Source organism: Atractosteus spatula, chromosome 8 (assembly GCF_055471065.1).
Source record: "Atractosteus spatula isolate fAtrSpa1 chromosome 8, fAtrSpa1.hap1, whole genome shotgun sequence".
NCBI classification, from domain to species: Eukaryota; Metazoa; Chordata; class Actinopteri; order Semionotiformes; family Lepisosteidae; genus Atractosteus; species Atractosteus spatula.
The window spans coordinates 6,980,846-6,995,127 of record NC_142713.1 but is presented as its reverse complement, the minus strand read 5'-3'; the positions used below and the strand labels follow the sequence as shown (position 1 = coordinate 6,995,127).

The window sequence follows — 14,282 nt, the reverse complement described above, 5'->3', positions numbered from 1 at the left end:
CTTTGCAAATCCATCTCTTTGGAGCCGAGAGGGCATTCAGTAGAAAACAATTTATTACCAGCCACTGAGGAATACGAGAAAAGAAACAACCTTGCATTTGTCATCTTTGTTTTAGGATCAACCAACAGGAAGAATCCCTGAACTGTAAAGGTTAAATCTACCTTACTACAAATGCATATCTACATTAATATTACAGTATATGTATTTTTATCATATTCACCATATTCTTTTTATTTTTTTATGTTTAATAAAATACTGTATACCATATATTACGGTATATGAAATTGCAGAAGATATCTGCAGAGTCCAGCAAAGGTACAATACAGTATATAAATCTTTTATAAAGCACTTGGGGAAGGTGAACAATATACCTGTATAACTCTTGAAATGCAATGCATCAACTTATGCAAATGATTTTCAATTAATAATAGACTTAAGATTTTCAATATTTAATATTTTTAAGTCTCTGTAAAATTTCAGTTTTTCAGTGACAAATGTTAGCTGGTTAATATTGATATCGAGAGCTGAAAACCATGAAGTGCCGGGAGCACAGCAATACCTATACAATTTTTTAATAAAAAAAGTTTATTCAAGACCAACAATTTTGTGGTAATAAATTTGGTACTTTTGATAGATGACACACATCAAGGCATCTATGAACTGGCTCCATCACTCTGTTCTCCTCCCCACTGATAGCTGGTGTGTGGTGAGTGTACTGGTGCACTATGGCTGCTGTCGCATCATCCAGGTGGGGCTGCACACTGGTGGTGGTGGAGGGGATCTCCATTACCTGTAAAGCTCTTTGAGTGGAGTGTCCAGAAAAGGGCTATATAAGTGTAAGCAATTATTAATTATTATTATTATTATTATTATTATTATTATTATTATTATTATTATGTTACAAAGAAAGATTTAAAATGCAAAACAGCAATTGCAAATTTTTTAAAAAAAGTTCAATCTGGCAATGCCTCCATTGATTCAAAATGAATAATCACAATGCACTTACTGTATATAAGGAGATTTTCTATCTAAAGAGATTTTAAGTGATCCCAACCTGCAAATTAGAAAGAAACGCTGTGCTGATCCATGCCTCTAATCTCTGTGTTGTGGTCATCATTGCTCGCACCCCAGTATCATATACTGTACAGTACAGAAGTTGCTATTTACAGACAAATCCTGAGGAACAAGAATTTCACTGCACCAGTGGCCTTTAAATAATTTTACAATTAATATTATAAATAATTTTTTTTTGACAAAATGGTGTATTTTAAAGATTTTTGTTTTATGTATGCATGTCTGACATCCCTGGTAATGAATATATTGGCAGGAAATTCGATACGCCCCAGTAGCTGAAATGCATATAATTGAATCCTGTGATATATTGCAATTTATCACCACTATTATCAATGCCAGGGCACCACAGTGCTGCTGTGGATAACATTGTTATGAGTTTGCATGTTCTCTCCCATGTTTCCTCCAGGTACTCCGGTTTCCTCCCACAGTCCAAAAACATGCTGGTGGGTGAATTGGTTTCTGGGAAAAGTGGCTCTGGTGGGAGTGTGACTGTGTGTGCATTCACCCTGCCACACCCTGTCGCATCCTGGGCTTATCCTGCCTTCTGCCTGTTGCTTGCTGGGATATTGAATAAAGCAGTTAGAAAATGGACTGATGTTATGAATGCAGTTAGAACACAGAATCGGTTGACACATACCAGTACAGTATATCAACCTTTCTGCAAAATATAATTAAACAGATGCAATTCATGCTTTTAGGGTGACATTTTTGGCTTTAAGGCAAACAATTTCCCCCCACTTTATTGTAAAACAAAGAAATACACAGTAGAAATGATGAGTGAAAACAAGGACATTGGATGTTCTTCCTTTTTCTTTCTGACTTTATCATAAAGACAATCTGTTAGATAGTTAAAGGGAATAGCAACCCAGAAAAAAAAAGAGGGGAGCAATGAGGAAGTGCTTTGGTCCCAGAGGGCATGTATTGGATAAGGAGAGACCACTTAAAATGTGAAAATCACAAGCAGTGCATTGTGGGTTGAGGAACATGGAACGGACTTCCATCATCATCCTTGGCCAGAACCATGCCTATTTATAAGAACTAGGATAATATTTAGAATAATTTAGAATACTGACATCTGTTAAAAACTGGCGGGAAAGGCTGGTGGAGAAGGCAGTTCTCCAAGGAGAATGATGGGATAGATAATACATCTGGCGAACATGTTCCTCTTCTCTGGAGTTGACTGCTGCACTTCCCTGTTCACTGGGGTATCTAAATCCACCCTGAACAAGCTTCAGTAGGTCCAGAATCCTGACCAGGTTGCATGTGAGTGATCGCATTGCTCCTCTCCTGGAGTCCGTGCTTCCTGTCAGGATTTGTGTTAACTTTGAAATCCTTATGCTCGCCTATAAAACTCTGCACCTGCCTTCTGCAACCTGTCTGATTTATTATCTTCCTACTCCCCACCTCGCAACCTTCATTCGTGTGGATCTGGTCTCCTGTCTGTCCCCCAAGCTTATCTACACTCTATGGGTGCCAGGGCCGTCTCCTGCTGCGCCCCAAAGCTCTAGGATTCTATTCCCAAAGTTATCAGAGAGTCACCTTCCCTGAGCACTGCCTGATCTAGACTGAAACCCTTCTTCCTCAGAAGGGCTTTTATGTAATTGATTTCCATCTTACACTGCACTTGAAACCTTTTTCCTTTTAGAGCCGCTATCTTTTATTCTTATTCTTATTCTTATTCTTATTCTTATTCTTAATAAGTTCCAGTTCCAGTCACTGAGCATTAGAAATGAATCAGCCAAAACCACCTGCTCATAGTTTCAGTTCTATATGTACAAACCTAAACCTTTGGTTTCCTTTCCTGCTGTATTATTGGAAGACTTTCTTACTATTTCTTCAGTTACATTACAGTTACGTTTCTTCTTCCTCACCTTTCTTTGCGATAATTTAAGAATGAAGGTCAGCAGAAACTAGAAAAATACAGGACTGCTCCTACCCCCTCTCCCGTCCCCACCTACAGCAGCAACCGCTCCTAAACAGGAGAAAAAACAAAGAAACACTTAACCAAAAAGCTGATGACTGCAACAGTGAGAGACATGAATAAAATACAGTATGTATGAGTAAACACTGAAATAGGATCGGCAATTAAAGAAAATTTGTTGACGGATGTGATCTGGTTTTATTGCTGTTTGCTTTGCCCTGTCTCCACTTCTTGGAGGCGTTGTAAAAAGATCACAGGGGATTTACTAAAGCCTACCATACCTTTTCAGGTGTCTTCTATCTTGCACAGGCAGGCATTATTTAAGGCTCTTCCTATCTTTGCAATAATACCAAAAGGTCATTTCAGTATTTTCAGAAGGAGAGGTGTGGGATTTCCTTCAGACTTTTTAATATCAGAAAATCTCTTGGAGCTTGCTACTCTTGAAATGGATGTATGTATCTGAATTGTCCAAAAGCCTTCTGTAGCAAAACTCAAACCACACTAGACTAATTATCGTTACACAGAGGTTGTGAGTGAGACAGAAAGGAAACACAGGAGTAGAGCGTTTTACAGTGGACAGTGTGCTCTTGGATTCCTGATATCCGGAGATCAAAGGAGGAAGCTGACCTGGAGGATTTGAATCTGGAAGATACGTAATATGGGATGGGGACTGAGGACAAACCAGATAGCAGCTGTTTAAATGTTTCCAAACTAATACTGCAAAACGTTTAGCCGTCGAGGTGTAAAACGTGAATCGTCAAAATTCAGAATTCTGCCCTGGGAGAAGAATAGTTTTGGTGCAGAAAAAAAATTGCTCTCGTTTTTTGCCGATGCGGAAATTCTTTTGCGCTGATGTTTTTAAATTGTGAGGCGGTTACAGACAAGCCTCAATCATGTGATGAGGATAACCGCAGAGCTCTGGACTAACCTGCCTGGACTGATGACTAACCATCAGTTGAATAACCGCTACAATGAACCAAAGATCTACTGCATTGGGTGGCAGGGAAATGTGAAGTTAGGGGTGTTAGAATGATGCACACTCAAGCAGAATGTTCTAGAGGCCCTGATCTGTTGATATGAACTGCAGTAAAAGTTTTGCTGTGCTACATTTTGGAAATAAAGAAATTGCAACTCTTACAATGCAAACGTGTTTAGTCATGGAGAATATAACAAGTTAGTGTTCACCTTCAAGCGTAGATGTGTCATGATTGAAGTGATGCATTTTGGGTGCTTTACTGTCAAGTAAATTACTGTCAAGGGAATTATAAGTTTTAACGTTTTGAAAAGGTTTCCTCTTACTTTTGCCAGAAAGGATTTGGGCCATGTAGCCTTTGTATCACATTCTCAATTTTGACATAGATCAGCTTAGCCAAGCGTCCACTGCCCAGAGTTATGTTAAGATGGATGTGTAAAAAGAAATAAGACAAAAATGTAATGATAAATGGAAGGTTTTGTTTCTCATTTCAGAGCAGCTGAGAGCTGGGAGGTGGCACAGAGCAGGCGGGAGACAAGGAGTTCAGTTCCAGCAAAAGAGGGTTTATTGCCCTTATCTAGCGCAATAGGGGAGAGAAAGAGGGGCAGATAAAGAGAGAAGAGTGACTGCAGTTTCCTATACCTTGACATGTGGCAAAACAGAAGATGGGGGGTACCCCCTTATACAGGGTGATGCAGAGTAAAGAGAAGCAGACAGGGTCAAAGGTCAAGGGTCAAGGTGCAGCAGTGCAGTGCAACACTAGGAGTGAGTTAGAGTCCAACACTACAACATCAAGCAAAGTTGACCGCAATCACAAGAAACAACAGCAAATAGCATTAGTTAGTAGCCTTGTATAAAAAACTAGATAGATTCCTTTAGTGACGGCAACATACTTAGAATTCCTTTAACAAAAGCCCACAAAAATATTGTGGCATATATAAATTCTTTATACATCCTGAAAATAAATCTCTATATCTAGTATAATTTTTAGAACAACAGGCAAAGTGTGTCCTTGATTTGCCAGACTGAATGTTCTCATGCACTGAGAACACTTAAAAAGCTTTTAGTCTCTGGAAAAAAAGGAATCTGCATTAATCTCATGCCATCCGTGACTGAAGAACGTATTTTGTTTTAATTAACGTAATCTTGCATTTGTCCAGCTAATTACATTTTCTTTTCTTTTCACACACGAAATGAGAGGACCGGTGAAATACTATTGAAATAAAAATGAATAAATCTGTGGATAGTTGCAAGGGAAAGTTCACAGTGTAATAAGTGATCGTGCAAAATACAACTGAAATACTTCGCAAGGTGTAACTGTGTCAAGTTATAAGTCCAAGTGAAGTTATTCCTTATAACTGTAACTGTAAGTTAATAAAGATGATAAAAATAAATCACATTATACAAAAAACAAAACCTCTTAAATTGTCACAGATGACTTTGTCTATTTTTCTGTCTTGAGAGACATACAAGATGTTTCTTTGCAGTTGCAAATGGAATTGGCATTTTTTTGTGACATGAAACATGAACGTTGTGAATTTTTTTTAAGTATACAGTACACATGCCTGTGTAAGATTTCCTAATGGCGCATGTAATTAATATAATAAATTACAGAACACTAACAATGGGCAAAAGCCAGGTTTATATTTTTCCATTAAGGCACCACAAAAAACACAAAACACAAAAAGAAACATTTATTAATAATTATAATTAATAATAATTGCTTACACGTATATAGCGCTTTTCTGGACACTCCACTCAAAGCGCTTTACAGGTAAATGGGGACTCTCCACCACCACCAGTGTGCAGCCCCACCTAGATGATGCGACGGCAGCCATAGTGCCCCAGAACGCTCACCACACATCAGCTATCAGTGGGGAGGAGAGCAGAGTGATGAAGCCAGTTCATAGATGGGGATTATTAGGAGGCCCTGATTGGTAAGGGCCAATGGGAAGTTTGGCCAGGACGCCGGGGTTACACCCCTACTCTTTTCGAGAAACACCCTGGGGTTTTTAATGACCACAAAGAGTCAGGACCTCGGTTTTACGTCTCATCCGAAGGACAGCACCTGTTCACAGTATAGTGTCCCCGTCACTATACTGAGGCATTAGGACCCACATGGACTGCAGGGTGAGCGCCCCCTGCTGGCCCCACTAACACCTCTTCCAGCAGCAATTTATTGTGCATACATCAAAAATATGACAAAAAAAGATTGCTTTGACAAATATATCAAAAAAAGAAGTTTGCTGGTTTTAGAACTAAAAGTTGAACTTTGTTCCCGAGTCGTAATTTCCCCTTTGAGAAAGGTCATTGGGAGACTGGAGTGAACTGCACTGCATTTCAATTACATTAAGAATAGCTTCAATGTTTGAGAAACTGGACCAAAGTCATCAAATTCCTGTACATTAATATCTTGGTTTGGAGTTGAAGGCTTGTCACTGCCAAACCTTCATGCCAAGACTGTGGCACCAGTACTAAGCTGGCATTTCTTCTGCGCACATTCTGTAGCCCAAGTTTAAGAATGACGGATGTGAATCAGCCCAGTACCGATAGACCACAAGAAAATTGAAAAAGTGGTATGAATACAATTATAGCACAATTAAAAGGTTTTCCACAAAGAGGCATTGAATAAGGACTTACATGAAAAATAATTACATAAGGCAAAAAAACAGTCACTTGTTTGAGACCTTAGAAGAAACGAACTTTTGTGGTTATTAACAACAACAGAAGCTTCTTTCACTCACTCCAGTTAACATTAAATGGTGTCTCTCAATCAACCACCCTTGATTGTATTTGCGTATCTCTAGAAACAGCTGCGCAGTGTCAATATGATACAATATTTATTGTGTCAAATACTGGATTTCAGGAATTAAAAGTTTCAAGCCATTAACATCTGCATAATGGACTTTCACCAGCAGAGGCATGGCAGGTTCCCTTGAATGGATCAAATTTCAGCCCATCATGTCAACTGCTAAAATGACCAATTCAAGGCAATAGACAATGTCTCTGGCAGGATTCATTTTTCAAAGAACAAATGTTTGTTGGGCACTCCAATTTGACAATATTTCCTACGGTACATCTCCTATTTTATTGTTCATAATAAAAGAGCATTTTCTCTCTCATTTTCTCTCTCATAATCATTTATTTTAAATGGTGTTTATAAAGGGACCGCACATTATATAATGTACAATATATGTACTCTTGGGCACCTGTACCTACATATTTTTGTTCCATTTTATGGTACAACACTGTGCTTATTATTCATTGGAATAAATGGAATACAAATCTCAGTTCCTTAGGTTCGGGCAGAGGTACAGTAGGTAAAGTTAAAAGGATTTTCTTAATAAGTCACATGGTCATTCACAGGACAGAGCTGATGTTCATGAGCAAAGCAATGGTAAAAAAGCCCCTTTGTGGCTGTGATGTGGAAAGACTATTTCTGTTCTCTTGCTCTGTTCAGCACATTTGTCAAAGCAATGAAAATTACTTTTGGAAAAAAAAATGCATATGCACTGCACAAGCATGTACTTTTGAAGAAAATGATTTTGTTTTGTATTTAAAGGGGCACTTTAAATACCCAGGGGCACTGTGGTTTGCCTTGCTTCCCGACAGAGGTTGGGCCTTGGGCTCAATTCCAGACCTGGGATGCTGTCTGTGTGGAGTTTGCATGTTCTCTTTGTGTTTGTGTGGGTTTCTTTTAGGTGTTCTGGTTTCCTCCCACAGTCCAAAAACATGCTGCTACGTTAATTGGCTTTTGCGAAAATTGGCCCTGGTGTGAGTGTGTGCATGTCTGTATCTGTGTATGAAGTGATTAGAAGATAGATGAATGTCACAGTGGCATACAGTAGCTCATCTTCATGCGAGGTTTCAATAAGGTGATCCAGTTTCCTGAAAGCATCAACAGTCACCTTGCAAAACTAATGGATGTCTCTCAATTTTATGTGTGTGTGTTCTGTGATAGATGATGTCTCCTTAGTTATGTTTTCCCGCCTTGTGTCCTGTGCCTGCCTGAATAGGTTTACCATAACCATCTGTAGGATAAAACAGGCATAAACAAATGATGGAGTTTCTCATACTTTGAGATGACACAATCATTTAGTCAAAACAACACATGCACTTTCAAAAAACGTCTCAGACAGGTCTAGAACCAGACAAGAATATTTTCTCATATCCTGCCATAAATCTCTACTGCAAGTAAATATTTTGTGGATGTGACTGCTTTTTCTTTAAATGTCAGAGATTTACTTCCAGAATATTAACGTTCCCAATGCACCAAATTGCTGCTTTCAAGCAACATACTGGAGCAGAGTAGAAAAGTCTGTCCTTATCTATCCTTTAAACTTAAAAATGTTTCAGCAAAAATGAGCTAATAACACAATTTATCATGCCAGAGGCAAATGTACCCTGACAAAATGAGAAATTGCTCAACTCTAATACTTTGCTTTATCCCTTATCGACAGAAGTAGAATTTCACAGCAGTAAGAGCCACATCTTTTAATAACTCATTAAACATAAAAAAGAACTAACACATTTGCCGCTCTCTGCACAATTACGATAAAGCATCAAGCATGAAGAAATATACACACCTGGGCTGTCACCACTGTGCCATGGAACAGATATCAGCTTAAGTGTAGAAAGTACTTTCATTTCAACAAATATTTTAAAACCTTAATATAATGACATAGAAGAGGTATTCAATTAAATTCTGCTTTACCCTTCATAATGTGCTCAACTATGGGACACATAGGAAGATTGTGAAAAATGTTCTAATTTGAACATAAAAGCAACATAAGAAACAACACAGACAAGAGGCCTTTCAGCTTGTCTAGTTGAATTGGATGCTGGGAGTTGTTTGGTTGTTAGCAGCTATTTGATCTCAGTCTCAGTTAACTGTTTCTTGAAAGAAGCCAGAGCAAAGTATCAGATTTGACAACATGGCTGGATACTTTTTTTTCCAGTTTCCCATAGGCCTTTGTATAGTTCATGTTTCGCTTTCAATTCTGAAGAAGTCCATTGAGCTGACTTTGTCAACGTCTTTGAGGATTCACAATACTCGAAAGGTCTCCTTGTAGTCTTCTGGATTTGAGAATAAAAAAAATAGTCTGTCATTTATTCCTTTAAGCCTGGGAAAGTTTCTGGTCAGTCCTCTCTGGAACTCATATACTAAAGCAGCAATATCTTTTTTATACCATGGTGACAAAACTGTGCACAGCATACTGAACAAGGTCATACTGATCCACTGTGCAATTTCAACACAGCATCTCTTATTTTACATTTCATGGTTTTAACTATATCTTCTGACCTTCTGTTTGCCTTCTTGTTTTCCCACATTATCCAGAAGACAGAAATGAAATACAGTATCTACATACTGTACTGTAAGTACTTGAATCTTTCCACCACTATAAAAGTTAATCAATTTTATATGTATACTCAGTTATGGCTACCTGAATGTAACACAACTCCAAGTCTTCATTTTTGTCTGGGTCATTTTGAATCTCTTTTACATCTTCTGCAGAATTTGTTAATCCTATTGTGATATCACCTGTGACATAGAGACCATGTTACTATTATTACCAGAATCTGAATAAGGAAAAGCAGGGGTCCAAATACCGATCTCTGTGAGGTTCCAATAATCACATCACATCAAATGTTTAGAGCAATCAACCTTTGTAACATTTCTTCTCAATTAATGAATTATTTGTACAAATAAATGCACAGGCAATGCTTTGAAAAAGCTTAACTTACAATACAATATTCTTATTATCGACATTGTAATATTTCTGTACCATCATGATTGAGAAAAAAATTTCAAATGAATTGCAGCATTTTTTAATAAGAGTTTAGAGAGATTTACCAATGTCACAACACTGTTATTACACTGATACACGGGCTGTATTTTTAGACTGCAGGCACTTGTTATACAGATGCTGTGAGACTGAATCACTGACCATTTAAGGAAAAGGACAGAGGCTTTCTCATGATTTGACGTGATTTGAAAGAAAATCCGGAAGACCTTTACATTTTGAAAAATATGACTGGTTTGGAAAGCAATAAAGAAGACCAAGATTGGTGATTGGTATTACCTGCCTCTCAATTTGCAAAATGTCTTACCTTTTAATGCCTGCAGCAACAATCATTGTACATTAAACCAGGCAGGCTGCATATTCTAGAAATGTCAAGAGTCACACCTGCAATAAAATGCACAGACTTGCAGGGTCTTGGAGTGTTAGGTGAAGAATTTAAAGATGTAGAAAACATCTTTAAATGCCATAAGTGGTTAAATGCCATAACCAAGGCATAAAATGCATTTATGGCACTTCCAAGAAAGAGGTTAATGAAAATATGAATCTGAGACATTATTTGCTAACAGCAGTGACAGAGGAAGGTTTCATTTGCATGCTAGTTTTACAGTGTTGTTTTCAAAAACTGTGCATTCAATATGAAAAGCATTCTCGTCTGTGGACCAGGGTCACTACTCATCTTGAATGTCTGCCCTGTCATTATCTAAGGCAGTACACCACACCCACGCTTGCTTTGCCTAACATGATCTATAGGCCATACGCCTTCACAAGTCGGTCATGAATTTCAGCCTGTGGCGTGACCTTTGTGTGAAGAAATCAAATCAAGCTCCCCAGTGTTTCACCATGCTTGCACAAGGCCAGTCATCTCTGGAGTGACACATATTATTACCATGGATAGGAGGGCTCAGAGCAAAACAGATTTATTTGATTAAATAAAATAGCCAGCAGCCATATCACTCTGCAACTCACACTGGGCAGCCCACTGACGCTCAGCAGGTGTGAGCCTGGCCAGTACCTGGATGAGAGACCTCCTGGGAAACCCTAAAGTTGCTGCTGGAAGAGGTGTTAGTGGAGCCAGCAGGGGGTGCTCACCCTGTGGTCCATGTAGGTCCTAATGCTCCAGTATAGTGAGGGGGACCCTATACTGTAAATGGGTGCTGTCCTTCAGTTAAGATGTAAAAACTGAGGTCTTGATGGTGGTCATTGAAAATCCCAGGGTCTTTCTTGAAAAGAGTAGGGGTGTAATTTCCCATTGGCCTTTAGCAATCATGGCCTCCTAGTAATCCCCATCTATGAATTGGCTTCATTACTCTGCTCTCCTCCCCACTGATAGCTGGTCTGTGGTGAGTGCACTATGGCTGCTGTTGCATCATCCAGGTGGAGTGACTAACATTGGTGGTGGTGGAGGGGAGTCCCCATTACCTGTAAAGCGCTTTGAGTGGAGTGTCCAGAAAAGAGCTATATAAGTGTAAGCAATTATTATAATTAAAATGAATCTGTAAATCTTTAAATAACATGACCTTTAATAAGCCAGTACCAGTCACTGAATGTCAGTTGTTTAATTAATTATTAAGTTCATTCATAAGCAAATTAGAATAGGCAAACATAAGGAGGTTTGCCAATAAATGTATTGTTTTCCTGCTTATTTTAGCCATTTTTAACCATTTATAGTGACTAAACATTCGATGGAAACTTACAATCAAAATCTTAATTGTTTCCTTGAAATGTGACCCCCCAATAAACTAAAAATAGTGTGGATTCTTGCTTATAAAAAGTGTACTATTTCTGGATATTATGGCTTCTGTGTGTGATTGTTTCAAAATGAGGCATTCTCACGGAAATCCTAGGTTATCTCTTTGGAAGGACTCACTGTTATCGGGCAGTGAACCGGAGATTTGGTGAAGGTTTGTGGCCAAGAGAAGTAATTAAATTTACCATGGTGACACTTCAGAAAGTATGAATGATACACCACATTTGATTTAAGATGATATTAGTGAGTCCATGCTTGTTTGTGCTCCTTATATTGAAAGTTCAAATACCATTGACGGCACTTTCAGAATTCTGCTACTCTATTAAAGATTTTTCACAATCTGTAAACTTCTGTAATTTCTTCGTCCTTAGAATTTCACAGTGAACTGGAGTCTAGTACAGCAGTAGGGCTACAGCCTGACCAGGGTACCAGGAGCTGTGAGCCAGAAGCACTGACCACCACGCACAGTGCTGCCCTGATCTGTAGACCAGGGTGACAAAGACAAACTGCAGCCTAATGCTGAAAACAATAGGTTTCAAGACAATGCCTAGAAGCAATGAAAAAAGAACAAGAAAGAAAAATAGATATAATGTTAGAAAAAAATAATAAAAATTAAGATAATTTTTTTTAATATTAGTTCATTGCTCTTTGAATCTCAACTTGAAACCACCTCATATCTAATGATCTACAATCTTCTTTCTGATTTCACTATACCCTTTGCTCCAGACGTGTTTTTTTCAGCAGTTTATCTTCACTATCATCGATGTGAAAGGAAGCCTTTAATTGAACAGTTAGAGTCTCACAGGCTCTGAGTAATTTAAAAATGAAGAAATTGTGCAATTTCCTGGACACATACCACTGTTGAAAACATACCAAAGCCAGCCCTAAATGTAAAGAAAAAAGATCTGATACCATCTCTGTAAGTTACTGAATGGGGGTAGAGTTAGTTTCCATAGAGAATAAGCTCTGTTACCCATTGTGCTTTCATTGACCCATTTTAATGTCTCTTAACCCTTAGATTTACCAGTTCACAAGGAGAAGTGGTTATTATGTTGAATGGTTTATTGTCCAATAGTTTACACTTCCTGAATAGAACTCCATTGACTGCTTTATCAGTGACATACTATAGATGGATATCACATGGTGGAGTTCTGTGCAAGGTCAGTGACAAAGGAATTTATTGGTATGTCCTAGTTGCTTGCGTATGTCTTACTTTCAAACAAAAGCCGTCTTTGAAGTCCTAAGATGAAAAGGTACAGCCAGGAATAAAAGTAATAAAAACAATAGTTCCACGATTAGCATCATGCATCTATCCTTTTCAAAGAGCACCTATATTTGGAGAACAAAGAAAATGTTCTTCAACTTGCTGCCTTTATGACGTTAAATTTATTTATATGTTCTTATTAATTATCTCATTTTGTAATCATCCTTTTTTGATGTGTATATGAATGTTTAAGCAATGATCTAGTGAAAGTGTTTTGCCAATATATTATGCTTTAGTTAATGCAGATGATCTGTAAATCTAGAGAACAGACCCCATTTCTATTTTATACAAGGAACAGAAACATTCAAATGAATAAAAAATTATGTAGAGATCTTATTAAACTTTCTTCCCATGTAGAACCAAATGATTGTCATTAAAGTGTGGGGGTATAGCTCAGTGGTAGAGCATTTAACTACAGATCAAGAGGTCCCCGGTTCAAATCCAGGTGCCCCCTGTTTCCTGTCTTTTTGCCACCGGCCATATCATCCTGCAACTCACAACTGGCAACCCATTGAAGTTAAGTAGGTGTGAAGCAGGTCTCCCGGGAATGAATTTCCATTACCTGTAAAGTGCTTTGAGTGGAGTGTCCAGAAAAGCGCTATATAAGTGTAAGCGATTATTATTGAAGCAATATTACCAGTAACCGAAAGCGTTTACTCCAAACACATTTTTAAAATGTTATTCTTTCTTCTCTCCTTTCATCTGTAAATTATCCCTTTTCCCTTTTCCCTTAATGTGCATCTTTAATAAAGCAAGTGAGGCAATTAACTTAGCTTGGGCTTGCTAAAAAAAATATTGTCTTTCCATGCACCCTGAATTGTTACTCAGATAATATTTTCTTACATTCATCCTATAATGTTGTCTCGTCTTCCCTTCCAGTTGTGCAAACATAGAAAGAAATGAAAAATTAGAAATAAAATACACTTCATAACTTACAGAGGTATGGTGACATAGTGGTACAGTAGTTAGCATTGCTGCCTTGCTACACTGGGGTCTTGGGTTCAATTCTGGACCAGGGATGCTGTTGGTGTGGAGTTTGCATGTTCTCCCTGCATTCATGTGGGTCTTCTTCTGCAGTCCAAAGACACTTTTAAGTTAACTTGCTTCTGGGAAAAGTGGGCTTATGTGTGAGTGTCTGTGTTTGTATCTGTCTACCCTGTGATACACTGGCATCCTGTCCAGAGTATACCCTGCCTTTTTCCCCATTGCCTGTCGGGTTAGGTTCTGCCCCCGTTACCCTGAATTGAAAGAAGAGGTCAGAAAATGGATAGTTGGAATATACAGAATTAATACTATAGAAATAATCTGCTTTCGAAATGTTGCTGTTGCTTTCATAGTATGATTAAAAATGTCTACCCTTACAAATCCTCTCAAGTGTGTGAAAATTAAGTATTTGTTACCTGCCTTGCCACTGTTTTATTTTCTATAATGGAACCATTATACAATTTATACATTATACACTTCATTGACTTTTACTGAGATTTTAAATCATAGCTTAT

The 14,282-nt window shown here is 38.1% G+C and overlaps 1 non-coding gene across 1 annotated transcript; it reads left to right on the top strand.

The window, feature by feature from the left end:
* Nucleotides 1-13,165: 13,165 nt before the first annotated feature.
* Nucleotides 13,166-13,237, top strand: trnac-aca (transfer RNA cysteine (anticodon ACA)). The gene has a single exon. It is a non-coding gene; the product is annotated as a tRNA-Cys (tRNA).
* The last annotated feature ends 1,045 nt before the right edge of the window (nt 13,238-14,282 follow it).